The sequence below is a fragment of the Perognathus longimembris genome, chromosome 1 (genome assembly GCF_023159225.1).
Source record: "Perognathus longimembris pacificus isolate PPM17 chromosome 1, ASM2315922v1, whole genome shotgun sequence".
NCBI classification, from domain to species: domain Eukaryota; kingdom Metazoa; phylum Chordata; class Mammalia; order Rodentia; family Heteromyidae; genus Perognathus; species Perognathus longimembris.
This window is the reverse complement of record NC_063161.1, coordinates 68,870,046-68,884,002: the sequence shown is the minus strand read 5'-3', so window position 1 is coordinate 68,884,002 and position 13,957 is coordinate 68,870,046. Positions and strand designations below refer to the sequence as shown.

Sequence of the window (13,957 nt, the reverse complement as noted above, 5' to 3'; positions counted from 1 at the left end):
GGCTTCGAAGATCACCACTGCCTCCCCAGAGCCCAGGCCAGGGCAAAAGTGAGAGAGAAGACGGTAAGGAGAACAAGAAAGGCCAACCCCTAACCCACAGACTCACAGAATAAGCATATTTTCAGGGTTAAACAGGTAGTATGATACAAGCTGCACTCTTTCAGCAATTTCACACTCTTATTTGTGAGAACTTTCCATTGACATGAGCTGTATTCAGGTACTCACCCCTTATTCTCTAGGTCCCCTAGATTCACACAAGTATTTACCCATTTTGCAATTTCTGCTTAGCATTTGCTTTTTTGCCTCCCCATACTAGGTATTCACACACACGCGTGCACACACACACACACACACCCCACACGCACCACCTTCTCCAAAGTGTTACCTCACCTGTGCTAGTTAAAACACACTGCTCACACTGCTTCACCCTTGCTACTCAGCTTGGACCCTACACTTCCACTGCCACATTTGTTTCATAAGAAAAATGAACAAAAGGAAAATTGTTCCTGACACAAAGACTTGACTCTACCTTGGTTTTATCTGAGTACTAAATGAGTTCCTGGGAACTTCAACAACACAAGTCACACTTCCCAGACCTGGGTGCTGCAAGTCCATGATGAAGGTGCCAGCAGGCTGGCTCTTCCTAAGGCCTCTGATCTGGCTTTTCAGATAGCCACCTTCTTAGTGCATCCTCACAATCTGCTCTTGGTCCAAATTTCCTTCTTTTTGTTTTTGGTACCAGTACTGGGGCTTGAACTCAGGGCCTGGGTCTTTCAAGATTCTACTTGAGGGGCTGGGGATATGGCCTAGTGGCAAGAGAGCTTGCCTCCCATACATGAAGCCCTAGGTTCGATTCCCCAGCACCACATATACAGAAAATGGCCAGAAGTGGCTCTGTGGCTCAAGTGGCAGAGTGCTAGCCTTGAGCAAAAAGAAGCCAGGGACAGTGCTCAGGCCCTGAGTCTAAGGCCCAGGACCGGCAAAAAAAGAAAAAAAAATTCTACTTGAGCTACAGCTCCACTTCCAGCTTCTTGCTGGTCAACTGGTGATAACAATTGCACAGATTTTCCTGCCTGGGGTAGCTTTGAACTGTGATTCTTACATTTTAACCTCCTGAGTAGGTAGGATTACAGGCATGAGCTACACATTCTTACTTAACATCTCAGATTACAAGCTGTCTACCCTGGGAGTTTCCTACATAATATTCAACCTAAAGTCACTTGTGCTTCCCTTGCCCTATTTGCATGCCTAGTAGGAAGGAAAGGGAAAATGAGGCAGAGCACTAAACTCTCTAGCACATGTTGACAAACAGCACAGTGAGCCAGGAACAGAGCCCACAGCGAGCTAGAGCAGAAGAACAGCCCAGAAAACCAGGACAGATCACAGGTGCTCGTCACCATGGTGACCCTGGAACCTGCTCCCACTCACAAGCAATCCTCAAGGTCATTATCCCAGCTGTTCTCCCACTCACAGAAAGTGACCTCATCCAGGACTGAAAACTAGGAATGAGGTCATCCAGAAAAAACTGCTGCTTTCTCTCAGTCTACTCCTCAAAAAAGATCTGTGCTCTCTGCCTCTAAAGATCCTAGCTGGGACGGATGACACAGGAGGCCTGGCTGGCATCAACAAGATGACTGTACTATGGGCATCTGTACACTAAACCCTGAGTGCATGGCATGCTTGGGCTCTCGAGTGACACAGAGCCACTCCCCCAGGATTTTCTCCCCACAGCTATACGGGGAAGCTGTGCTGTCTTCCCATACAACTGCCCTCTGTGATCAAAGAATCGTGTGGCCACTTGCACAGCAACTCTGGATCTGCACCACTGAGCCAATTCCATGTCTACACCACTACTCATCCAGAGAATGGGAGAATGGCCTTATTTGGACCACAGAAAGATGAGCCTGAAGATTCTGTGATCCAAAAAAAGGAAGTGCTACTCCTCATGTGCCCAGCCCACAATGAAAGTCCTACAAGCAGTAAGGGGAGCAACAGAACAGGGGTCTCCTACTGCAAAAACCACCAGTCAACAAGCCACCCAGTTCACCCACTCATTCAACAGACATTTTTTTTTTTTTGGCCAGTCCTGGGCCTTGGACTCAGGGCCTGAGCACCATCCCTGGCTTCTTCCCGCTCAAGGCTAGCACTCTGCCACCTGAGCCACAGCGCCCCTTCTGGCCGTTTTCCATATATGTGGTGCTGGGGAATCGAACCGAGGGCTTCATGTGTAGGAGGCAAGCACTCTTGCCACTAGGCCATATTCCCAGCCCTCAACAGACATTTCTGAAGCATCTTTTCTAGGTCAGAAGCTGTGACGTGAGACCCTGTATCATAGCTTCCATCCTCACATAAGAAGCAGCAGAAATGAATTTGCCATGCCTCACACAGTGAGCAGCACTAAGCAAGAGAAGGTCTGGCAAGGACACTCAGAAACAGAGTAATGATGGGGCTTTGGTGGCAGCAAGCAATGAAATACCAGTACTTATCTGGTGCTAACTAAGTGCTATGCACTATTCTAAACCCATCCAGTCTTAAGGCCACCCTTGGAGCCAGGAGCCCACATACAGTGAAGAAACTGGGCAACAGATCGCAGAGTCACTTATCCAAGTGCACAGCCCCTGACAGGGCAGGGCGGGAGTTGGCAGGGCAGATGCCAGGGCTGGGAACAGATGTGAGGTAGAGAGGAGGATAAACAGTCAAGAAAGAAGCCTCAGTTTTTTAGTTGCTTGCTCATGAACATGAGTAGACCTTCAAGGATCACCTGACACTTGAAATTTTTCTTAGCAACCAACACAAACATATTTAAAAAAAAAGAACTTGGAGCAAACAGACAATGCAAGAGGTAGAAAACAAAATTAAGACGACTCCTTTATATTTGCAGCATTGAGAGTTACTGCATTCATACAAGGTAGGGAGCCACACAGGGGTGAGTGTCCATGTCAATGACAGGATAATGGAGACTGCTACCAAGGCAAAACCTGACAACTCCTCAGAAGCTAGAGCTGTAGAAAGTCTGTAAGCTTCTAGAAGCTTCTAGAAAAGAAGAGATCAAATGGCTTCTGTCTGACCTCTAACAAGCAGCAGGAACACCACCCTCACAAACCTGAACAGGGTCTGTAAATCTTGGAAGACCAGTCAAATACACCCAGCTATTGCAGCTCGTACAGAGGAACATAGATGGATACATGATGGAGACAGAAAAACTACAAAGCAGCCATAGAGGCCAAGGAAATGAAAAATACCAAAGAAACCTCACTATCACTCTCTACAGCCAATATGAATACTGACGGTCATAAAAACAGAAATAGTATGTAAAATTATCCCAAAGTCTGAGGATCTGCTAAGAAGGCAAGCATGCATTTGGGTGCACATGTGGACACATCAAACCTACCACAGAAACAGTAGCCCATATGTCACTTCAGTGAATGACATGGTTGAAACGGCTTCAGGGCACCAGGCAGTGAGATGAGGGGCACAGGATGGGCCACTGTTTCTACTGTTAATGCAAGAGCCGCTTTTGCCAGGCCCAGGAATGAACTAAAAGCAGGAGAAAAGTTTGGCATCTCTGCCTCCATTTTTTTTATGTCTTTGCACTAAGCTGTTTTCTCTGAAGTCACTTTACAATCACTTCAGGTCGAGCAAGGATAGTAACAGTAACTTTATGACAAAGGACTAACACTATCCCTAAATAACCGCACAGCCTCTCAGGACTGTGACTTGATTACAACTACTTCCTTCTCCAGATTCCAGCACAACACAGACTGAAATAATGTTCAACCAGGCCATACTTTGACTGGGACTGTTTTAACTATGCATACCATTTTACTCCCATCCCCCACAATTTCTCCTTTGATGGTTGAGGATGGAATGCTGTCTTGCCATGGCATGCCACCCATGCCCTTCACCTTATCTGGCAGACAGGAGAGAGTGACCACACCTGACCTGGAGTCTAAAACTCTACTTTCATTAAGTCCCTGTAAAACCAACTTTGAAACCACTACATTTATTATTTGACAAATATTGTAATTTGCCAAACAGATAAAAGGACTTGGAAGAAAGGGTAAGAAAAAAAGGCCAAGGAGACAGAAAACAACACTTAAGGGATGGGCCAAAGAAAGAGCTGGGGGGACTGGGAGTGTGGCTTAGCAGTAGAGTGCTTGCCTTGCGCGCATGAATCCCTGAGTTCAATTCCTCAGCACGACATATATAGAAAAGGCCAGAAGTGGTGCTGTGGCTCAAGTGGTAGAGTGCTAGATTTGAGTGAAAGAAGCTTAAGGACAGTGCCCAGGCCCTGAGTTCAAGCCCCAGGGCTGGCAAAACAAAACAAAAGAAGGAGCTGGACAGAAGATAGAATGAGGCAAGGTCAGCAGGAAACACACCTCAAGCTTTAAAAATGTGATAGAATAGTCATCAGCAGCCAAAGAGCCATAAAAATGATTACATGTTTAAAAACACTATTCCTGATAAATATAAAAAAAAAAGTAAAGGATAAAGCTATGTGGACACCAGAATTGCACACACTGAGAGGAAGGATCCAGGAGGGAGGCATATGAGAGCCAACTGCTGCCAACCAAAGTCCAGAAGGCAGGCAGATCCTACCTCAGGATAGGCAGAGCTGATATTGGAGGGAACTGGTCATTAGGGACTGAGTCAGGAGGAGGAAATGACTCCACTTGTGCCTCTAGCAGGAAAATCCTCTTTTTCTGCCAATGAGCACTATTCTTGGGATACATAATAGCCAACAGATTCATGTAAGTTTCCAGACACCCCCTTAAGAGTATATAGAGAACCCAGTGCTAGTGGCTTATGCCTGTAATCCTAACTACTCAGAAGGCTAAGATCTGATGATAGTGGTTCAAACACCAAGAGAAATTCTTATCTCTAATTAACTACCAAAAAGCTGGAAGTGGAGGTGTGGACTGAAGGAATACAGCACCAGCCTTGAACAAAAAGGTAAGGAACAGTTTCCAGGCTCTGAGTTCAAGCCCCAGTACCGGTACCCCCGCCCCCCCAAAAAGCATATAAATGACAGTATCAGGAATATTCCATATTTATAAATGAAAGTTTATAAGTGGATTACATTTCTTAAGTCTTATTACTTATAAAATTAAACATTAATTAAATGGTACAACTTTAAGCTGAAATTCAAGAATTGTATTCCTACGATTAAAAAAAATGCGCATTTTTGTTAGCCTAATTTCAAAAGCTAGCATTTTTTGGGGGGGGGTCAGTCCTGGGGCTTGGACTCAGGGCCTGAGCACTGTCCCTGGCTTCTTCTTCTTCTTTTTTTTTTTTCTCAAGGCTAGCACTCTACCACTTGAACCACAGAGCCACTTCTGGCTTTTCTTTATATGAGGTGCTAAGGAATCGAACCTAGGGCTTCATGTATGACAGGCAAGCACTATACCACTAAGCCATATCCCCAGCCCCCAGTTTCCTAATTTTTAATATGGACTTTCCTTTAGTTCTTTAAGAATAAGCTTTATGGGGCTGGGAATATGGCCTAGTGGCAAGAGTGCTTGCCTCATATATATGAAGCTCTGGGTTCCATTCCCTAGTACCACATTTACAGAAAACAACCAACAGTGGCGCTGTGGCTCAAGTGGCAGAGTTTAGCCTTGAGCAAAAATAAGCCAGGGACAGTGCTCAGGCCCTGAGTCCAAGGCCCAGGACTGGCAAAAAAAAAAAGAAAAGAAAAAAAGAATAAGCTTTATGACAGCTTAAGTTTTCACTCAGTACTTTCAGTTAGTAAATACAAGTCAATGTGAAAGGCATGGGACTGGAGACCTGCTCCTTAAAACAGCAAGTGGTGGTCCTGCAGAACAAGGTAGAGGTGGGGGTGCCATCAGGGCCCCTCGCCCACAGGCACAAACTGACTAGCCTCTGGGCTGAATGAATGTAAGACTTCCATCCTGCCCAGCTCCTCCTCCTCCATCTACAGATATTCCAGTTCTGAAACTCCAAAGACAGGGGTTTTTAGCTCCAAAATATTCTGAGTCTACCACGGGCCTAAATGGGTAATATGGGTAACCAGATCATTTTATCAGAGTCAATTGTACGGTGTTTCCTTATAGAAAACACAGTTAAATTACAGATTTCTGGATCACACTGCTGTGGCGGTCCTGTGGCAGTGCTCCCAGGGACTATTTTAGTAAGTTTGTTATTTTTGAGTGCCTTACTAGCAATCAGTGTCAGGTGTACATTTTAATAACAGTCTGATGTCAAAGTCAGGCGAGGCTCTGCTTAGTAGCTGGCAAGCTACATCCTGGAAAGAGCAGCTGCTGCCTAGAGAGACTCATTCTGAGCAAGGCAGTCCATCCATGCAGGACCGGGGAAGGCTTTCCTCCACAGGCTTACTACACTCAGGTCTGGAGAATGCAGTGTGTAGGTCGTTAAGCTTACATTTACCAGCTACTCTTTCCCTGTGTTGCTCAGGCTGATCTCAAGTGATCCTGCTACTGCCTCAGCCTTGGTGGTTGGGACTATAAGAAAACACCACTGCAACCAGCCTTAGCAGCTAATATGAGAGCTGATCAACAGATTGAATCCCTTCAGTTTGGCAATAAAATGGACCAGCTGGTTGAATATGTGAAATGAACGCAGACATATCCTCCATTATTTCATAGGTACAAGGTAGCTTACAGATATCCTTAACTGTAATTCAAGGTCAAAACCATGGCACGTTGATTCTGAGTCTTCTCTTCAATACAGTAAAAACAGAAAACTATTTTGGGATGGACTTTGAATATGAACCTCAGAGAATGCAGAAGGCTTTTTAAAAAATTGAATTGTAATGGTTTCACGTAAATGAAAACAACTACTATCAGGTGCCAGTGGCTCATGCCTATAATCGTAGCTACTCAGGAAGCTGAGATCTAAGGATCAAATTTCAAAGCCAGCCGAGGCAGGAAAGATCATAAGACTCTTATTTCCAATTAACCACCAAAAAGTTGGAAGTGGAGCTGTGGTTCAAGTGGTAGAGCACCAGCCTTAAGCAAACAAGTTCAGGGAAAGGGTCCAAGCCCCAGGACCACCACAAAAATAAGAACAAAATAAAAAAAATTATCCTCCAAATGTGGTAGTGCATGCCTGTAATCCCAGCACTTGGAAGGCTTAGGAGAATCTTACTACATAATAAGACCTTATCTCTCACACACACACACACACACACACACACACACACACACACACACACACACACGACAGAGGAAGAGGAGGAGAAAAGAAAAGGAAGAAGAAGAAAATTTCTACCTAAAATATCACTCTCCTGGATACGTGTAAATAAATTCTCTCACTCCGGGTACACATGTTGCTAAAAATGAAGAGTGTCCATGATGTTCTTGATCAAAGCCATCCATTTATACGATCATCATATGGCACTTCCAGAGTTCATTTTCTTCAGCTCATCATAAGAATATTTTGCACAGATCAACACACCCACAGCAAATATATCAAAATCTAACTAGCTTTAAAAAAATTACAAAAAACACGAACTAGGCCACAAATCCTAAACTAAGCCAAAATAAATCAGCTTAGAAAAATACATTTTTTAAAGCAAGCTGTTAGCGCCACATACTGGGAAAACAAGAAGAGCCTGCAAGTATGCACAGAAGAGGAGCTCACTGTGGGTGTGCCGGGAGTAGGAAGTTACTGTGTGTCACCCTGCCAGTCAGCTGGCACCGCCCTCAAGTGGCAGCAGGCGGTGCCTGGCAAGTCTCCACCACAAGGTTCTCAGTCCTTGGTGTGGAGACCTCAACTGACAGGTTACTAGCTCCCAGGTTTTATATACAGGGCAGTTATAAGACAGAGGCTATTATTTATGTCAACCTCCAGAGAAGAGGCAAAAGAGGGGAGGAAGAAGGGAGGGAGGCAGGCAAGTGGGCTGGGAAAACAGCTCAGTGATATGGTACTCACCCAGCATGCACAAGAGCCTGGATTCCATCCCCAGAGCAAAAGAAACAGACAGACAGGAGCTCCTGAAAGCTGTGAGCTCTTTGCAAGGCAGCATTCCTGCACTCAGCTCACTTCCATTTACACAGCTCTGAGGAAGTTGTCCATTTGCAGTGGTCAGAAAACTAGAAGGTATGGCTTCCAATTTTATATTACAAGGAAGTTTTTCTTCCTTTCTTCAATCTCAGCTACACAAACATGATTTCTATTCTTTGTGTCTAAAAGGTAGAGGTTGGGAAGGATCTCAAGTACAGATTTCCAGGCCAGACTCCAGAACTCTGATTCAGGTGATTAAGTCTGGAACTACAGGCCAACATTCCCACAGCTACTAGGTGATCCTGAAGGAAGCAATCCCCTCACCCCAAGCAGTCACAGCTCAGTCGATCTGGGGTGGGGACTTACATCAAAACAAAGGTCTGGGGTAGTGGGAAGGGTACAGGTGAAGCAAGATTTAAAATTGTTGGTGCTGGGTACAGGTTACATGTGAGTTCACCATCTTATTTATTTCTGTGTATTTCTCATATTTTCCATAAATAAAAATTAAAAGGCCAAGTACAGTGGCTCATGTCTGTAATCCTAGCTACCAGGAAGGCAGAGATCAGGAGGATCTTGGTTCAAGGTCAAGCCAGGCCAAAAAGTTAGCAAAACCTCATCTCAAAGAAAAAACTGGGTTTTGTGCACATATCTACCATGCAATCTATGAGAGAGACATCCAGTAGGAGAGTAACAGTCTAGGCTGACCCAGGCAAGAAAAGCCTACTTGAAAGATAACTAAAGCAAAAAGGGCTGGAGCCCAAGTGTTAAAAGTACCTGCCTTGCACAAGAACTTCAAACTTGAATATTGCCAAGAAAAGGAAAGGAAAATAAAGAAAAGAAAGGGACGGGGGGATGCAAAGCAAAGCTCTGGAAACAAGTGGAAATAAGATTCCATTCTCCTGCATCCTTGTAGACTATCTGAACTTTGACCAGTTAAAGAAGTTGCCTACAATCCCTTTCAATGATTTCCAAAGCTGAGACCTCCTAACTATAAAGAGAGCTCCCTCACATTCTTAGGGATTCGGCTGCTCTTAGAGCAAATCCAACTTACTTTTCATTTAATCTACTGCTCTAAAAGGAAAAAAGTGATCCCGCCACTATTCTTACAATGTGGTTTATACTCAAACATGGTGTTTACTGTATTTACCATGGTCTTTCACAGTTTAAGCAGCAGGGATGAAACAGGGGTGGAGTCCTTTGCAACTTGTCTTCTAGGTGGCCTCCCCCCTCCCTAAAGATTAGTTCAAGGACCTCAAGATTAAAACTCTACCAGAAGTATGTCAGAAGCAAATAGCACCCTGAATTCAGTTTCTCACATCAGTCTCTAATCAAAGGAGAAACATACCATTCCAGGGCTAGTGTACAGAATATATAAAAATACCCTGTGCTGGGCTGGGAATATGGCCTTATGGTAAAGTGCTTGCCTCATATATGTGAAGCCCTGGGTTCGATTCCTCAGCACCACATATATAGAAAAGGCCAGAGGTGGCACTGTGGCTCAAGTGGTAGACTGCTAGCCTTGAGCAAAAAGAAGCCAGGGACAGTGTTTAGGCCCTGAGTTCAAGCCCCAGGACTGGCAAAAAAACAAAACAAGCAAAAAAAAAGAATATCCTGTGCTCCTTGCATGACAGAAAGGAAAGAAGTACTGCTATTTAAACATATGTGGAAATGTAACAATGAACCTCCCATAACTAATGTAAACTAATAAAAGCATTCAATGGAAAAAGGGAGGTGGGGCTGAGGAGTGACTCATGACTAGCTTCACAGAAGGCAGTGACTGGGAAGATGGAGGCCAGGCTAGGAGAAAGTGGTGGACATGCCTGCTTTCCAGCTAGAATAGGTAACCTGGGCAAAAATGCTAGCCCTATGCAAAAATGACCAATACAAAAGGGTCTAGGACATGTGTGGATCAAGTAGTAGAGCTTCTGCTAGCAACAGCAAGCATAACACTCTCAGTTCAAACCCACTTCCCTGAGGGGGAAAAAAGTGAGGAGGGATTATGTTAGGAAAGAACTCCCAATGGCCAAGGCTGGAGCAACTTGAACCAGATAAACAATGTGGTATTGGGTTCTTTTTTTTTTTTTTTTTTTTTTTTTTGCCAGTCCTGGGGCTTGAACTCAGGGCCTGAGTACTGTCCCTGGCTTCTTTTTGCTCAAGGCTAACACTCTTAACACAGCTCGACTTCCGGCTTTTTCTATCTATGAGGAATTGAACCCAGGGCTTCATGTATATGAGGCAAGCACTCCACCACTAGGCCACATTCCCAGCCCCTGGTATTGGGTTGTAACTCACACAAACCTAGAGGTGAACACTGACCTGGACGCATGCATCAGGAGCTGAATGGGGTAGAGTAGACAAGTCTCCCACACAGAGGAAGTTCAAATCACTCCCTAGTTTTGAATGGGGAAGAGCAAGGGAACAAATGCCATGGGGAACCCAAACAGCTGAACACTGACTGGTCTGCAGCATGGCTTCCTGGACCTACTCTCACCCCCACTTAAGGGCTCACAGCAGCAGCAGCACTGCACAAACACTAATGGCAATGTAGGACAGTGTGGGTGAAGGAAACAAGGCGAGGTGGCTTGCATACAAGCCAAGGATGGGTAGGAGGAATTCCTACATCATTTGATCACATGCCTATCTGGACATTTTCCTTCCTTCTTTCCATTACATGTACATTATTTATTCACATAAACCATGAACATGTGAGTGTACCAATATGTTCTACACCTTAAAGCGTCACATACATTGACATTTTTCACCTGACACTCCACGAAACTTATCACAACTTGTCTCACATGTTTGCACATGAAGTTCATTGGGGTAGGAATCACAAAGGGCCAGGGCCAGGACACAAGGCTCAGGAAAAAGCCAAGTGTATAAAGAAGTTTTTGTGTTTTAATTTTGGGGGGAGTCTGGGCTTCAACTCAGGACCTAGGCGCTGTCCCTGGGGTCTTTAGCTCAAGGTTAGCTCTCTACTACTTGAGCCATAGCTTTCTGGGGGTTAGTTGGAGATGAGTCACATGGACTTTCTGCCTAGGCTGGCTTCAAACCTCAATCCTCAGATATCAACCTCCTGAGTAGGTAGGATTACAGGTGTGAGCCACCAGCACCCAGCATTGTAAACAAGTTTTTATTTAACAACAACAAAAAGATGGTATAGTGTAATCCCAGCTACTACTTGGGAGACACAGATTAGGAAGATTGAAATTAGAGGCAGCCCATGAAAAAAGTCAAGATCCTACCTGAAAAATAAGTAAAGCAAAAAGGGTTAAGGTTATGACTCAAATGATAGCCTAACTAGAAAGCTTATGTGGAAAATGAGTTAAAAAACAAACAAACAAAAAAAAAAGATAAAGAGAACCCAGCACCTGAAGGACAAACATTTGCAAACAGGGAGAATGCATGCAGAGCTGTAAGATGGGAATTTGCACAGAATATGTTACAAACTATAAACTGATTTATTTAGCTCTTAAGAAAGTATCATTCCCTGGCATGGTGAGGTACCATAGTCCCAGCACTTGAGAAGTTGAGGAAAACTTGGGGAGTTCAGGGCCAGCCTGGGCTACACAACAAGACCTTGTCTCAAAAAATGGATGGAGGGGGCTGGGAATATGGCCTAGTGGCAAGAGCGCTTGCCTCCTACACATGAAGCTCTCGGTTCGATTCCCCAGCACCACATATATGGAAAACGGCCAGAAGGGGCGCTGTGGCTCAGGTGGCAGAGTGCTAGCCTTGAGCGGGAAGCCAGGGATGGTGCTAAGGCCCTGAGTCCAAGGCCCAGGACTGGCCCCCCCGCCCCCCAAAAAATGGATGGAGTGGAGGGGAGAGGGAGGAGGGGAAGCTACCAGCCACAGAAGGTGCTAAGGGAAAGAGCAACAGAATGGGATGCACCACCCTAGCTAACCTGAGCTCACAGGGAAGCCAGAGCTACAAGGACCACAGTATTAGTCCTGGCACATCTATTTGGATCAATGTCTCCTTAAGTATTAAAAACAGACATAAATTAAATAGTAAAATGCAGTCTGCCCCACTGTAGGGAATGCATGCTAGGATGCGCCCTAGAGGCTTGGAAGAGCAAGAGTGGCTGGCACATAGGTGCAGGAAGGAAGAGGGCCTGAAACACAGGGCAACTACAGTTCTCACTTCTGCCACTTGAACCACAATGAAATCAATGAGTTCTGGACTGTTGCACTGTGCAAGCCTTTGCCAAAACATTTTCTTTAACACTGAGGCCATTTTTCAGATACACCTGTTTTCTGTGGCAAATGACTATAATGGTAATACACAGTTCCTAGGTAGTCACTTGCCATGATTTTAAAATACGCAGCTTCAAAAGTGGAACTGTGGGGCTGGTGATATGGCCTAGTGGCAAGAGTGCCTGCCTCACATACATGAGGCCCTGGGTTCGATTCCCCAGCACCACATATACAGAAAATGGCCAGAAGTGGCGCTGTGGCTCAAGTGGCAGAGTGCTAGCCTTGAGAAAAAGAAGCCAGGGACAGTGCTCAGGCCCTGAGTCCAAGCCCCAGGACTGCCCCCCCCCCACCCCGCCCAAAAAAAAAAGTGGTTCAAGTGGTTTAGAGCTCTAGCCTTGAGCAAAAAAGCTCAGGGCCAGCCCTCAGGCCCTGACTTCAAAGCCCAGGACTGGCACAAAAATATGTAGCTTCAGTATTCCCTGGTGCTTTAAAGATGCTAACTTCATATGAAGAACAAGAGAGAAGCCGAGGATGGAATCTTAACCTGAAAGAAGACAATGTGGGTTCTAGACGAGGAAGGTGTGCTCACTTCTTCCTACAGTACTCTTCCCTTCTGGATGAGAGCAGACTAGCAGACTACACAAAAAGGCTAGAGAAAATCCTGTCCAAAAGGCTATCATTAGCCCCTAGGCTGACCACACTGCCTGGGGAATACAGCTCACAGGTGCTCAACTGTGCAGGGATCAAGAAGGTTGGATTGCTCTCGGTTCCTTTAAATAAATTAAAACCAGCAACTGCTCACTTGCAAGAGCTTTAGTCATCTTGAGGCTTAAAAACAGGTTTATTATATAAAAGCAGACTAATTTAGATCATCCTAAAAATCTCTAGCATAGTTCCCAACATCAGGAATGTAATGATACCAGCTTATCTATCACAAGTCCACCAGATTTCCCTCTTTCTACAGGGCCCATTCACTATATAACCAGTTATTTTGAGGTCAGAGGTGGTGGTACCCACTTGTAATCCAGCACCCAAGAGTCTAAGGCAAGAGGATCTTGAGTTCCCAGGCCAGTCTAAGCTACAACGGTGAGACTCCAATCAAAATTAAAGACAAGTTCTTTTGAGCAATAGTTTGGTTTTGCCAGTGTCATGGTTTGAACTCAAGGCCTTGCCCTTGCTTACCTTGCTCGCTTGGCTGACATCCTACCACTTGAGTCATGCCTCCAGCCCTGGTTTTTACAGGTCATTTTTTGTTTTGGTTTGGTTTTTGCCAATCCTGGAGCTTGAACTCAGGGCCTGAGCACTGTCCAGGGCTTCTTTTTGCTCAAGGCTAGTAGTACTCTACCACTTATGCCACTTCTGGCTTTTTCTATATATGTGGTACTGAGGAATTAAACCCAGGCTTCATGTATGAGGCAAGCACTTTACTATTAAGCCATATTCCCAGCCCTTTACAGGTTATTTTCAGAGATGAAGTCCCCTAGACCTTTCTACTCAGGCTGAAGATCTCAAATTGAGATCCTCCAGATCTTAGCCTCCATTACAGGTGTGAGTTATGGGCACCTGGCCAAGCCTTTTCAAATCCAGTAAATTCTAAACATTCCATGTTAAACAGTTAACACTTTTGAATCTCTTCTTTGAAACCATACCACCTGCAATAGAGTCAATCTTATGACAACCACTGAAATTAAAGATATCAGAAGCAATGAAGAAAGGTGTTTTACCAAGTCCATCATTCTGCCCCTCTCCCCCAGCACCCTTTTACATACACA

At 44.9% G+C, this 13,957-nt stretch overlaps 1 protein-coding gene and 1 long non-coding RNA gene across 2 annotated transcripts in view; both read right to left on the bottom strand.

Moving 5' to 3' along the window:
• The window catches only part of Lmtk2 (lemur tyrosine kinase 2), a 78,105-nt gene that overhangs the window by 58,898 nt on the left and 5,250 nt on the right, over positions 1-13,957 (bottom strand). The window lies entirely within an intron of this gene.
• LOC125366894 lies at positions 2,297-12,441 on the bottom strand. Its single transcript, XR_007213989.1, has 3 exons — positions 12,377-12,441; positions 8,761-8,764; positions 2,297-4,161 (listed from the first exon to the last, which is right to left on the bottom strand). It is a non-coding gene; the product is annotated as an uncharacterized LOC125366894 (long non-coding RNA).